This window comes from Acomys russatus, chromosome 15 (genome assembly GCF_903995435.1).
Source record: "Acomys russatus chromosome 15, mAcoRus1.1, whole genome shotgun sequence".
NCBI lineage: Eukaryota > Metazoa > Chordata > Mammalia > Rodentia > Muridae > Acomys > Acomys russatus.
Genome location: NC_067151.1, coordinates 34,090,270 through 34,105,283, shown reverse-complemented (window position 1 = coordinate 34,105,283; position 15,014 = coordinate 34,090,270). Strand labels below are relative to the sequence as shown.

General features: G+C 39.4%; 1 pseudogene; it reads left to right on the top strand.

Annotated features, from left to right (window-relative positions):
* The first annotated feature begins 369 nt into the window (after nt 1–369).
* On the top strand, nt 370–10,909 carry LOC127198995 (glycine cleavage system H protein, mitochondrial-like; annotated as a pseudogene).
* The last annotated feature ends 4,105 nt before the right edge of the window (nt 10,910–15,014 follow it).

Below are 15,014 nucleotides of genomic sequence, written 5' to 3'. Positions count from 1 at the left end.
ACTGGTCTTTCTAGATAACTACACTGGATAAGAAAACTCCTAAAAGAATTCACAACAAACATAATTACAGTCATTTTTGACAGGGAGATTGTCATAAGATGGGTATTAAAAGAATTCTTAATGACATTTTTAATTTATATATTTATGTGTGACTTATATGCAATAAAGAAAATGAGCACACATGATAAAATTAAAGAGAAATATAAAAACAAATAGTACAATAATCCCCTTTCCTATCTCTTTTGACATATAAATTGAAATAAATTAATGGCCTCTCTTCCTTCAGCCTGAATTGTGCTTGAAATACTTTTCTCACTAGAAACAACCAGAACGCCTTAGAGAAATGATCAACTAATAGCAAATATAGTCATGGAGATGAAGAGGGAGGTCACCAAAGCTCTCAGGATCAACTTAATGAGACCACCACTGGCAGGAAAACCTGTTCCAATGGCCTGTAAGGTGCCACAAACTCATGGAATTTTCATCATCTTGAAAAAAGTGAAAATTAACTTGTCATACTGAAGACCCAACTTATTAGTTTGAAAATTAGTAATTCAATAACAGGGGTCTATTTTTTTCTCTCTCCATCCCTCCGTCTCTCCCTCTCTCCCTCTCTTTCTTCTTTCTTACTTTTTGAAGTACTAGGGACCAAATCCAAGGACTTGTGTGTACATGTTAGGCCACTAATATACAATTGAGCAGTATTCCAATTTTAGAATATAACAATTGTCTTAATTTTTTTGTACAAAACATATCTTTGTTCAGCAAATAATAGATGAAAAAAAGAGTTCTCTTGATAAAATGTAGCCCAACAAATGAATAAAAATAATATAATAAAACGTGCCATCATTTTGGTTATGTCTTGGCATTGGTCACCACAGATGCAAATGTTTCCAGAGCAAACCAACTAGTCAGACTGGACCTGGTGAGTAAAACAGAACAAAATCCAATGGAAAAAGTTTTCTTGTTAAAACACAAAGGGGCGGGGGGGGGGGGGAGAGAGAGAGAGAGAGAGAGAGAGAGAGATCTAAAATTAGATAAATTTTAGGTCCAATGTTAATTTACAGGTAATATTCACAAACACTAAACAGCAAAATAGTATTCCAGGCTATAGCCTTCTTCAGCAAAGAGACAGAAAGGGGAACAGTGGTTGTAGAGGCAATCTTCAATAACATATCAAATGATCAAAATATTTAGACTTTACCTGAACCCATATGCAAGCATCCAAACCCTACACATAGAACTAAAACATTATTTATAACCTTTAGATGGTAACTAGAAATGTGAGCGCTGGAAGATATTTAATGATGATACTTAAGACTAATTGCCACAGGGCTCTCCATTGAGGTCCCACAGATCTTCCCCTCCTAACTTCCCTCTCTCCATCCCCCAACCCAAGCAGTCCATCACTGAGAACCCATCGGCCACTCTGGCTAGGGAAGCAGGCAGGCTGACTGCAGATTCTCACCTCTCCTTCCATTCCTTCTATTCCAGTTTCTCAGTCTTGTTCCCAGATCTTTAGCAGACCTTCAGCTGTGGCCTTGCTTCAGTCTCTGGCCCCATACTCCGGGGACTAACTAAGCAGATCCTGATGGAACACCCTCATTTCCTCTCTTCTGAATCTTGTTCACCACCCCAAACCCGGTCTCATTCCCCAAGTCTCAGGTCCAAATACTCAGAAACTCACTTTACTTGGAGCCCACAGTGCCCATACCTATAGGCAATGCACAGCCACCACACTCTCCTAATCACCAGAGCAGAAAAACAAACCAAGGAATAAAACACCCAACCAACAAAGACAAGATCAGATATCACCACCAAAAATTATAATCTTCCCAATCCCAGATGCCTAGACACCAACCTTAAACACAATCAACAACAGCTAAGACAAAATGTCTCCACTAGAGCCCAGCAACTCTACCACTGAAACATAAGTAAAAGACTTTAATATGATAGAGGTCCTTAAAGATGAAGGAATCATGGTCTTCAAGAAATTTGAGAAAATACAAACAGTGAAAGGAAATGTGAATAAAACTGTTCAGTGCCTGAAAGGGGAAATAGATTTTTTAAGAAAAACAAGCTGAAGAAAATCTGGAAATGCAAATTTTAGGAACTTGAAATGAAACCACACAGATATGCTTTACCACAGAATACAACAGGCTGGAAGAAAGAATAATAGAAATTGAATACATATAGAAGAAATGGATACCCCAGTCAAAGAAAATGTTAAATCTAAAAAAACTCACGGCACACATTTATATGGGACAATATAAAAAGATCAAAAGACCAAATAATAGAAATAGAGAAAGGAAAAGAGATACAGGTCAAAAGTACAGAAAAAAAATTTTTTTAACAAAACAAGAGAAGAAAAATCCCCTAACTTAAAGAAGGAGATGCCTACCAAAGTACAAGAAGCATACAAAACAACAAATAGACTGAATAAGAGAGAGAGAGAGAGAGAGAGAGAGAGAGTGAGAGAGAGAGAGAGAGAAAGTCCCCTCATCATATAACAAAACACTAAACATAGATTACAAAGAAAGAATATTAAAAGTTGCAAGGGAAAAAGATGAAGTAACACATAATGGAAGACCTATTAGAATAACATCTGACTTCTCAATGGAGACTGCACAAGCCAGAGCAACCAGCACAGATGCTCTGCAGACTCTGAGACCACAAAAGCCAACCAAGTCTACTATACCTAGCAAAACTTTCAATCACCACAGATGGAGAAAATAAAGCATTCCATAATAAAACTAAAATTAAGCAACATCTGTTAACAAATTCAGCCCTACAGAAGGTGGTAGAAGGTAAACTCCAACCTAAAAAGATTAACTACATCTAGGAAAACACAAAGAATAATTTCAGACCAGGAAAGTTAAGAGAAAGGAAGAATGAGCATACATGTGTGTGTGTGTACATACACATATAAATCACAACAACAACAGGAAAAACAAAACAAAACAGGAATCAACAATCATTGGGCATTGTTATTTCTCAACATTAGCCATCTCAGCTCCCCAGTAAAAAGACACAGACTGATATTCCAAGCAAATGGACACAAGAAAGAAGCTGGTGTAGCCATTTTAATATCTGACAAATCAAAACTAATCAGAAGAGATAGCAAAGGACACTTCACACTTGTTAAAGAAAAAACCACCAAGAGGACATTTCAATTCTCAGCATCCATGCCACAAACATAAAGCGACCCAAGTTTGTAAAAGAAATGCTACTATAGCTTAATTCTCTTACTAACCCTTACACACTGATAGTGATAGAATTCAATATCTCACTCTCATCAGGTCTAAAACTAAACAGAAACGCTAGAGCTAACAGATGTTATAAATCAAATGGACTATCAGTTATTTACAGACCATTTCATCCCAAAACAAAAGAATATACATTCTTCTCAGCACCTCATGGAGCTTTGTCCAAAATTGGCCACATACTTGATACAAAGCAAGTCTCAACAGATATAGGAAATTGAAATAACACCAAACATCCTATCTTGGCCACCATGTATTAAAGCCAGATGTCAACAACAACAGAAACAACAGAAAGTTTACAAACTCATGGAAACTGAAAAACACTCTATTGAATGAAAAATGGATCAAGACATAAATTAATAAAGAAATAAAAGACTATAAAATTGAAAGAAAATGAATACACAACACATCCAAACTTATGAGACACAATGAAAATTGTTCTAAGAGGTAAGTTCATACCACTAAGAGCCTAAAAAAAACTTTGAGTAACTTAGCAGAACATCTGAAAGCTCTAGAACAAAAAGAAACCACACCCAAAAGTAGTAGACAGCAAGAAATAAACAAACTCAAGGCTGAAATCAATAAAATAGAAACAACATCAAGAACAAAAAGCAAGTAATATAAAGAATCAATGAAACAAAGAGTTGGTTGTTTGCGATTGATAAACCTTATCCAAGTTAACTAAAAAGGAAAAAGAGAAAACGCAATTAACAAAATTAGAAATGTAAAAGGGACATAACAACTGACACTTAGGAAACCCAGACAATCATAACAATGTACTTTAAAAACCTCTACTCCACTAAATTAGAAAATCTAAAAGAAATGGACAATATTCTAGATACCTACCACTTACCAAACTTAAATAAAGATCAGATAAGCAATTTCAACAAGCCTAAATAAATGTAATCAATAAAATACTCCTAACCATAAAAAAACACAGGGCCAGATGATTAAACAGAGTTAATGCCAATATTCATTAAATTAGTCCACAAAACAGAAACAGAAGAAACGTTGCTCAATTCATTTCATGAGGCCTCAGTTACTATGATACTCAAACCACATAAAGACCCAACAAAAAAAGAGAATTGCGCACCAATTTTACTTATGGACATAGATAAAAAAATATTCAGTACAATACTTGCAAACTTTATCCAAGAACACGTCAAGCAGATCATCCTCCATGATGATCAGGCTTCATTCAACATATGTATATCAATAAATGTAATCCTCCATATAAACAAAGTGGAAGACAAAAACCACAGGATCATCTCATTGGTTGCAGAAAAGGCCTTTGACACAATCAAGCACCTCTTCATGATAAAATCCTGGAAAGATTAGGGATACAAGAAACATATCATAAGTCAGGGTCCAATATCAACTTTAATGGAGAGACACTCAAAGTAATTTCCCTCAAATTAGGAACAAGACAAAGTTGTTCAATCTCTCCATATCTAGTCAATAAAGTATTTGACATCTTAGCTAAAGCAATAAGACAACTGAAGCAGATCAAGAGATACAAATTAGATAGGAAGAAGTAAAAGTATCCTTATTCCCAGCTGATGGGATAATATACGTAAGTGACATGGAAAATTCAGAAGAAGCCTCCTGGCTGATAAAAAGTTCCAACAAAGTATTTGGATACAAAATTAACTCAGAATCAGTAGCCCTCTTATAAAAATAGCAAACATTCTGAGAAAGAAATCATAGAAACAACAGTTTTCACAATAGCCTCAAATTACATAAACTATCTGGGGGTATCACAAACCAAACAACTGAGGGGATTGCATGATAAAATCTTCATGTCTTTGGAGAAAGAACTTGAAGAAGGTACAAGAAAATGAAAAGGTCTCCCATGTTCATGGGTCCGTAGGATTGACATAGTAAAACTGACCCTCCTGACAAAAATCAATCTACTGAGTCTATGTAATTCTCATCAAAATTGCAACACAATTCCCCACAGACCATGAAAGGACAACTTTCAGCTTCATATGGAAACACATAAATTCCAGGATAGCTAAAACAATCTTCAATAATAAAAGAGCTGCTGGAGGTATCAGCAACCCTGATGTCAAGAGCTATAGTAATAAAAACAGCATGGTATTGGCACAAATACAAACGCATTGATCAATGAAATTGAAGACCCAGGCATAAATACACACACACTTATAAACACCTGATTTTTGATAAAGAAATCAGAAATACACACTGGAAAAAGAGAGAGCCTTCAATACGTGGCAGTGATCAAACTGGTTGGGGCCAAGTAGAAGAACCCAAAGAGATCCATACTTAGCTTCGTGCCCAAAACTCAACTCTAAATGCATCAAAGACCTTAACCTAAAACCAGATACAGTGAACTTGATAGGAGAGAAAGTGGGAAATAGCTTTAAATTCATTGGCACAGGAAAATACTTTCTGAACAGATCATCACGGGCACAGTCACTAAGTTCAACAATGGGGCCTCATGAAACTGAAAAACTTGGGTATGGCAAAGGGCACTGTCATTTGGGCAAAGAAGCAGCTTATAGAATGGGAATTCTTTTTTAACCAACTATACATCTGATAGAGGGATAATATCCAAAATATATAAAGAACTCAAGAAACTTGATATCAAGGAAAGAAATAACCCAATTTTCATGGCATACAGACCTAAACATAGAATTCTGAATAGAGAAAACTCAAATGGTTGAGAAATACACACTTAAGTGTTCAATATTCTTAGCCATCAGAAAAATGGAAATTAATTCCTTTGAGACTTTATCTTAAACTTGTCAGAATGGCTACAATCAATAAAACAAGTCACAGCTCATGCTGGCAAGGATTTGGAAGAATAAGAACACTCTTTCTTTCGATGATGGAAGTACAAACTCATGCAGTGCCATGAAAATCAGTGTGGCAGTTCCTCAGAAAGATAGGAAGATACCTACTTCAATACCCAGCTAGACCACTCTTGGGCATATACCCAAAGGTTTCTTCATCCTATCGCAAAGACACTTGTCAACCATGTTCATTGCTGTTCTTTTTAATAGCCAGAAATTGGAAACAACGTAGTTTAACAGAAGGGACATCTAAGAAAATGTACATTTACACAAGCAAATGGATGGAACTAGAAAATATTGGTTTGACTGAGATATTTTAGATCCAGAGAGGAAACATGGTTTGTATTCACTTATATGTGGATATTAGTTGTGAAGTCAACCAAGTTACAATCCATAGAACCGCAGAAGGTGGGTATAGAATAAAGGACTTGAGGGAACAGATAGATCTCATTAGGAAAGGGAAATAGAATAGATAGCTATGGACAGAAGAGAAGGCTGAAATGGGAGGAATAAGTGGGGAGGAGGAGAGGGGAAAGGTTTGGTGAAGGGAATACAGAGAGAGACAGCTAAAATTAAGAGGCATTTGAGGCGTAGTATGAAAACTAACACAGTAGAAACTTCCTAAATATATATGTATATTAAAAAGATCTAAATGAAATTGTCAGATAATGGGGGAAAGAGCATCCTAGCTGGTCATCTCTTGTCACTCAATGAAGCTCCCAGTATCTTGTTTGTGTTACATTTAATTGCGTTGTTATCCAAAGGGGCTCCACAGGAATACTCAAACAACCCAGACTGTTGCTACGGCTATAGGTTGCTCTATACAAATGTGAGGAAGGCCTCATTGCTGAAGACAACACCTACACAACTCATTGAATACAGAGATATTGAACTAGTGCCTACATAGAGCCTTCAGTCCTACATTCTAGCGTCTGGGTACAGGAATGTACAATGGTGTACTACCCGTAAGATAGTCTAGTGTAACACTAGCAGAAAGTTTGTGGGGGTAACCAATCAATAACTGATTTGATTTAAGGTTCACCTCACAAGATGGAATTTATACCAGACACTGCTTGGGTGACCAAGAATGCGAGACTAGTTAACCCAGGGACCTAGGGTAAAAACAAATAATAATGGTTTAAAATTAGAAAAAAATGTAGTAATAAAATAACTCCTAATTGCTATACTCATAGGATTAGTGCCTTGCTCAGCTATCGTCAGAGAAGCTTCCTCTTACAGCAGATGGGAACAAATATAGAGACCCTCAGCCAGACACTATGCAGAGAGCAAGAGACCTTTGAACACTAAGCCCTAAATGGGATGTCTCCATCAAATCCTTCACCTCAGAAGTCAGGAAACCCAGCAGAAGAGGAGGCAGAAAGAGTGTAAGAGACCCAGGGTAGATAGGGCAGCAGGAAAATGAGGCCCTCTAAATCAACACGAGTGAAGCTCATATGAACTCAGAGATACTGAAGGAGCACTAACAGTGCCTGCTTGGGTCTGCAGCAGGTCCTCTGCATATATATTATGGCTTTCAGTTTAGTGTTTTTATGGGATTCTTGAGTGTGTGAACGAGTGCCTCTCTGATTCTTGTGCCTTCCCTTGGGCTATTTTTTTTTTTAATTTCTGTTGGTTTGTCTTGTCCAAATTTTCACACTTTAAAAAAAATGAATGAGTGAATGAAAGAATGAAAACCTAGCCACTGGGATAAAAGGTAACAGTTGAAATGTCATTTACATCTGCTCAGAGTGGGAAAATCAGTTTCCTCCAATGGAGTGACAGTGGCTATGTCATTCACTATGTGGTCAGGAATAGTTGATCAACATAGAATAGATGCCAACATGTTTTGTATACTTTTATTTGGTTACAGTTTTTTGGGGGGTGGTGGTGTTTTATTTCGTTTTCTTGGTTTGGGAGATTTTGTTGTTGGATTGGTTTTTTTGTGAGTATGTCGGGGCTGGGGGCGGGGAAGACCTGGAAGGAGTTGGGGGAGAGAAAGAACATGATTAAAATATATTTAAAATTAAAAATTGTTCTAAATAATTAAAATATTTTAAAAGGAAAAATTACAAGTAATTTATATTATTTTACATATTATGGTAGATATGTTTCAAACAGTCATTCTTGTTAAGGACATGTAACAAAAAAACCTTATGGATAAAATAATACTATGTTTAGAATATTCCTTAAATAATATTGTGATAAAGTGGGATTTTAAAGCACTAAAATTGGGCAGGAATAATTGTTGGAAGTGGTTGAGACAGATCTGGGAGTGTTTAGATATTATTCTAATTTAGTGTATTTAAACGCTCAAAATAAAACCAGCAACGTCTGCTCTGTCTGAATAGGACATGGTGGCATGAGCAGAGCTGAGAGTCATCTTGTTTCTCTTGGGTACTATTGCTACATCAAAAACATAAAAAAACAAACTTGCACATTATCTGTGAGTCTGCCTACGTTTCATAGGAGGGAACGCCCATGTAGCTAGGCACCCTGGGGGCGGGGCAGGAAATGTGAGGTGGGCATGGAGAAGATGGTGCGATCAGTTTCCTAGGAAACAGATTTTTGGCGATGAGGAATGTGCAGCTTTTTGGTGGAGTGACCTGGTAACCATCACACCTGTAAGGTACAGGGGTCACAGGAAGAAGGGTCAGACAGCGTCCAAAGGTTAATTGTCACACAGGTGCAACTGAAGCCCAAGCCCAGCCCACCAGGAAGCTCTGCGGCTACGTGGGCCTTGCAGCTTGTTCCAGTTGAGGCTTGGGCTTGAGTGTGCTTTTCTTCCCCAGTCTTTGCAGGCAGACTGCTCTCTGGAAGGCTCTTGCCTTGTATGAGGAGAGTCACTTAGGCTAGGAATGGCCCAGGTTTCCCGGCTATGCTGACTAGCATTCCATCTCATCACCCTGTCAGCAGGTAAGAGGATGAGGGCCTCAGGCTGGTTGGCATCTCAGTGGTGCCCCACGTGACACGACAGCACGCCATCACATGATTTTTGCTGCTTATCAAGCCCAAAATTATGGGTCCTGGATAAATAACATGTAGACATTAGTCACAACTATTTTACCTCAGATTCTTGAAAGTACAAGTCATATGAAGTGATGATGTGTCAGTCATACCCTTTGTATGACATGATATCTTGTATGTCACAGCTTTGGCATTCCCCACATGACAAGCAGTCTCTGAACTATTTCTAGTGCCATTTTAATGGTGAAATTTAACTTTTAAAAAATGTTTTATCTTGAAATGATTGCAAACTAACTGAAGTTTTAAGAACAGCGCCTAAGGCTCCTGTATATTCTTTAGCTGCATTTCCAGATTGGGAAGGTTTTGCCATAGTTACCAATGTCACAATCAAAACAAGGTGGTTTGACAGCTATACAGTGCTATTATCTCATTGCAGTCAACTGGCCCTAAAATGTTCTTTTTAAAATTGAAAAAAATAATGATTTAGTTTAACTTATTTAATTTGTGTGTGTGTGTGTGTGTGTGTGTGTGTGTGTGTGTGTGTGTGTGCGCGTGCGCGTGTGTGTGTGTGTGTGTGTGTGTACAGGCACTAATATGCCATGGAGCATATGCTGGTGAGGATGTGGAGAGAGAGGAACACTCCTTCATTGATGAAGACAACTTTCATGAGTCAAATTTTACCTTCAATCTTGCTGGGGAAGAAGCCTTTTTGTTTCTTCCTCTGCAGAAGCTAACTGGTTCAGTTCTAGGTAATTCTTATGTCTCCATAGGCTGGAATTATAGTTGACATTATAGCATGTGGATATATATGTACACACACACACACACACACACACACACACACACACACACATACACACACACACACAGTTTAGGGATTGACCTGACAGTGCAATAAAGGACAGCCCCACAGTCCCACAGACATATGTACAGAAAAGATTGGATCCAGTGGGCCATATGCTCTGATGAAGACACACTAACAGTAGAAAAGCTCATTCACCTTGGAGGAGGAAGGAGCTTTGGTTGATAGTTTCTTCATACACTGTTGACATAGAAAATAGATAAGGGAAGGAATTTGCCATTCATATGGTCTGGGACATTAAAGTACTTGACATGGCCGTCTCATGTCAGTAATATACACTCACTTAAGACCTCTTCTATTCTTTATAGTTTGGGGTTTATCTTAAAAGTCTCATAGTCTTACAAATTGAGGACTTTATAGTTTGATGTGTATTAAAATATTTAAAATATCTTAACTGTAAAATCCCATAAAAATAAAATAAAATAGACTGGCCCACCCCGTCTGCCAGCCTGTGGTGGAGGCATAGTGCTGTTACCCTCAGAACCCTAGATCACGCTACTGTGAGTGGTGAGGAGCCTACAGGCCATGGCCAGCTGCCTGTGAACCGCCCTGGCTTCCTGCCCACCATGGCCCTGGGTGCTTAGCACTGCCATGGTCCACACACTGCACACCGGATTGGCCCTGCTGTTGGTTGAATAAATTCACAGAGAAACATGAATGGATACTAACAGAGAATGGAGTTGGAATAGTGGGAATCAGCAATTTTGCAAAGGAAGATTTGGGAGATGTTTCCTGCCTGAAGCTCGGACAAAGTTGCAAAAACAACAACAACAACAACAAAAAACCAAGATGAGAGTGTGATGACTGCCAGTGCACTCCACTCTCCTCTGTCAGGAGAGGTAACTGATGCCAATGAAACACTTGCAGAAAACCCAGAGCTCATTAATAAATCCTGTTACGAAGATGGTTGGCTGATCAAGATGACACTGAGCATCCCTTCTGAGCTAGATGAATAAATGAGTAAAGAAGCATATGAGAAATATGTAAAATTCACTGAGGAGTGAACATGGCACCCCTCCACTTCTAAATAAAACTGAGGGAAGGAACCTGAAAATAAAAACATGTTAAATATTTATTATTCCAAAAAGAAAGGACTTGGGTGTGCGAACAACCAAATTAAAAAAAAAAAAAAAAAAAAAAAAGGACCCAACATTTAGCAATATAGCTTTCTTTCTGGCATCTTGAACTCATGATCATCTGGGTCCCAAAAAGATTGGGACAGTTTACTTCTCTGGTTTTGCCATCTGCAGAACACACAGCTTGCCTAATAAGTTTAGGCTGGCTTGATTTCACATCTGTTGCTGTCTTTGGTGGATGTTCCATGGTGCTCGATTCTCCAATATCCTGGGTTTTCTCTGGAACTGAGGGTTTATGTTCACCAGTGGCCTCTTTTCTCGGGGACGCTGAGCAGTCATATGGTATCAGTCCTTAGCTTCTCTCCATGGCCCGTATCTTGCGTATCTCATGACTACAAGACCAGGTGGGGAATATACAGATTGCCAAGCTTGGTTACCAGCCTCTCTGGGTCATAGATCTAGCATGCTAACCATGAGGAAGTACTTCCAGAATCTCTTTTAAATCCCAGCTAATTTTTCAGATCTATCTAACGAGCACTGATTGTGCTAATAAAGCAAAGGTTTCACTTGAATGATACTGACTTCTTTGAAAATCACAGTTGCTTTTCAACCCCACTATGACCAGAAACACGGATTTTCAGTCATAACATCACACGAATGGCCCCCAAGCTAGGTCTTAAGTCTTTAGTCTCTGCTGAAACTTCACAAGGCAGAGCTCCGTTGCACATTATCTTCCAAACTCCCCTAACAGTTTGTTAAGTTCTGGGCACTAAATGGCTTTTTCAGCCCAAGGATCTAAAGTTATCCACAAAATATTGCAAAGGTATAAAATCAAATGTCAGAGCTATAATAGCAACATCCTATTTTCCTTAGTAGCAATCTCTGTATTAATCAGGAGTCCCTAAATGAACAGACTCAACTGAATGAATATATATAAAGAAGAGATTCATTAGATTAGCTTACACGATATGGTCTGGGTAGTCTAATAATGGCCAACTCATACTGAGACTCCAGTAGCTGTTCAGTCCATGATGTGGAGGTCTCAGCATTCCCAGTCTGGCACTGACGGCCTAGAGGATCATTGGAGAGCTGCTGGGCTTCAGTTCACACAGGAAGATTGAAGAAAAAGGTCGTATCAGTGAAGGAAAAATAACTGTGGTAGCAGCGGGCTAGATAAATTTCCAGAAAGAATAAGGGAAAACAAGCAAAAAGCAAAGCTGTTCTTCTTCCATGTCCTTTTACCTGGGCTGCCACCAGCAGATGCTGCCACCAGATGGTGTGGTTCACAGTTAGGGCAGGTATTCCCACTTAAAATAATTTGATTAAGAACATCCCTTTTAGGGGTACCTGACAACTTTCCTTTTAGTTGACATTAGATGCAGTCAAGTTGACAGCCAGGATTAGCCATCCTTGGGGGGAGGGGGGAGTGTCATTTGAGCTTCTTGTCTCTCTTCTCAATGTGGTTACATTGAGTAAATCTTTTTTCACCATTAATGGGTCCCTTTAACTGGCATGTGAGAGTAGGTAGCTGATCCTGGTTTGTTAGGGCTGACGAGCCCCAGGCTCTGACCTTAGCAATCCAGTAACATGAGAACTGAATGAGAAGTACATGAAGACTCTTAGACTCATGCCTGGCACAACACTTTTCCTGCACATGAGAACTTGACTGAAAAAGGACAAGTGGAAAACCCTGCTCCAAACCATTTAAAAAAAAAAAAAAGCCAAGTTGTCAGAGACCATTCTTATTATCTTGTGAGAACATTTCCCTTTAAGAATTCATTTCAAGGGCTGCAGAGACGACTGTCAGTAAGGGCTTCCTGCTTGCCGCTTTTGCAGTGGACCCAGGTTCAGTTTGCAGAACCCACATGGTGCTTCCGAGCTATCAGTAAGTCCAGGTCCAAGTGATGTGATGCTCCTCTGACCTCTGAAGGCTCCTGCATGCACACAGTGCACATACACTCACTCAGGTATGCATAAAGTAACCAATGTTTAAAAAAGTGTTCTCTCTTTTTGTGTGTTTTGGTGTGTGCACAGATGTGTATACCATGGAGTGTTTGCTCTAGTGTTTACTCATGTGTGTACATGTGGAGGCTAGAAGTTGATGTCAAGATATCTTCTAGTGCTTTCCACCTTGTTTGTCTGTCTGTTTTTGAGACAAAGACTCTAACTGAACTTGGAGCGAGGCTGTGTGACCAAGGAGCCCCCAGATCCATCTGCCTTTGTGACTGGGCCTCCTGGTGCATGCCATGGGCTCTGCCTTTATGTGGGTGCTGGCCACCCAAACTTACATCCTAAAACTTGTACAGCAGACACTTTGCCTACTTAGCCATCTCCTCCCATCATCCGCTCTTGTTAGTGTGTTCTTCAAAGGAGACCGACAGCTCTGTAAAATGTCACATAAGGATTCTAGGGAAAGCCATGTTGCAGCCAGGCTGTGCCCTGCTCTAAGTGACTCATATCATACAAAGCAATGGCGTTCAAAGTTTTACCTTCCCCTAGGGACTCTGTATTAAACAAAGCCATCTGGCACCATTTGTGAGTGTAAATACAGAGGCAGGATGACCCTCAGAAAGCAGTGCTGTATGTGTTGACACCACCATCTGTCCATCACCACCCATGAGGTATGGACTGATACTATTCCTATAAGAAAATCCACAAAGTGGATTGGGAATGTGTGAGCACAAGGTGCATTAGAGCCATATCCCAGAAACTACTGAGAATTTACCTAACACATCATGACAACAAAGTGAACAGTATCTTTCCTGAACCACATAGGAAGGACAAACGTAATGGAGACATCCCCATGAATCTGTCAACTCTTTGTGTGTGCACTGGGGGACTCTCCATGCTGCTAGGTGTCCCTACTACTTGATGTCACTCACTGGAATTGCTGCTCTTTGTCAGCTCCTGGCCCCATGCCTCTTAGGCTCTACTTTACCTGCAACCCAACAGCTTGGCAACATGGGTCTCCAGGAAGTTGTGAACCAGATTAATGAAGGTCTACTCTAAACACCTGCAGGGACTCTTCACACCGGCTTCTGCCCTCTCTCTGCCTCCGCCTCCAGGAAGATCTCTGACATCCAAGGCTTCTTTAATCCTTTTATATCCATTCTGTTTTACGAGATATTACATATTACATAACATTCTGTATATAACAGTGCAAAGTCTAATAAGATAGCATCTAAGGGTTAATGTTAGTGATTGCGGTTGGTTTTATTGTGCCGTTTGTTTGGTTGTTTGGTTTTTGATATTACCCTGGAGAATTTCATCAAAAATGCCATTACAGCAGTGAAAAATTGAGGTGTGTGTGTGTGTGTGTGTGTGTGTGTGTGTGTAATGACAGACACAAAGGACAAGGAACAGTCACAAATTTAGACAGGCTATGAAGCTTAAAGATGGACTGGCACTAGCTGGACTGGAACTCTCTACATAGACATGCTGGCTGCAAGCTCTCAGAGATCCGCCTCCTTCTTCTTCCAGTGCTAGGATTAAAGGCATACACCACCACACCTGGTCAATAATTAAAATCTGAATAAAAGAAGCTGTAATTGTAATATCCAACTACCAAGAAAAGCCAAAATTACTTGGTAAATTGCAGGAGCCACTCTGATACATCTTGTGAATGTGTTGTGTTGTTTTGCAGCAAATTCTGGCATTGTGGAAAGACACACACACACACACACACACACACACACCTGTCTGTTTCTGGTATATAGTGCTAATGGCTGTGGGGAGGGGCCGGGGGAGGGAGGAGGAATTTAGGAAAGCCTGGTATCAAACCGACATGTGACTTTGTCTAGGCACTCAGTTCCTAAAAAACATCAAGTAACAGAAGAAAGCACCAGGGTCACTGGGAGGATGGTCAGTGAGTCAGATGAGGAGGCTGAAAAGTAGGAGGCCCTTAATCAACCTTCACTGAATCAACAAAAAGCAATCCACATACACAAAAGGAGACCAAGCTAGGATATAGATTCCATATCCTGAACTTGCTTTAAACCTATGATCTTTTGTACACTCCCCAATTACTAACTTA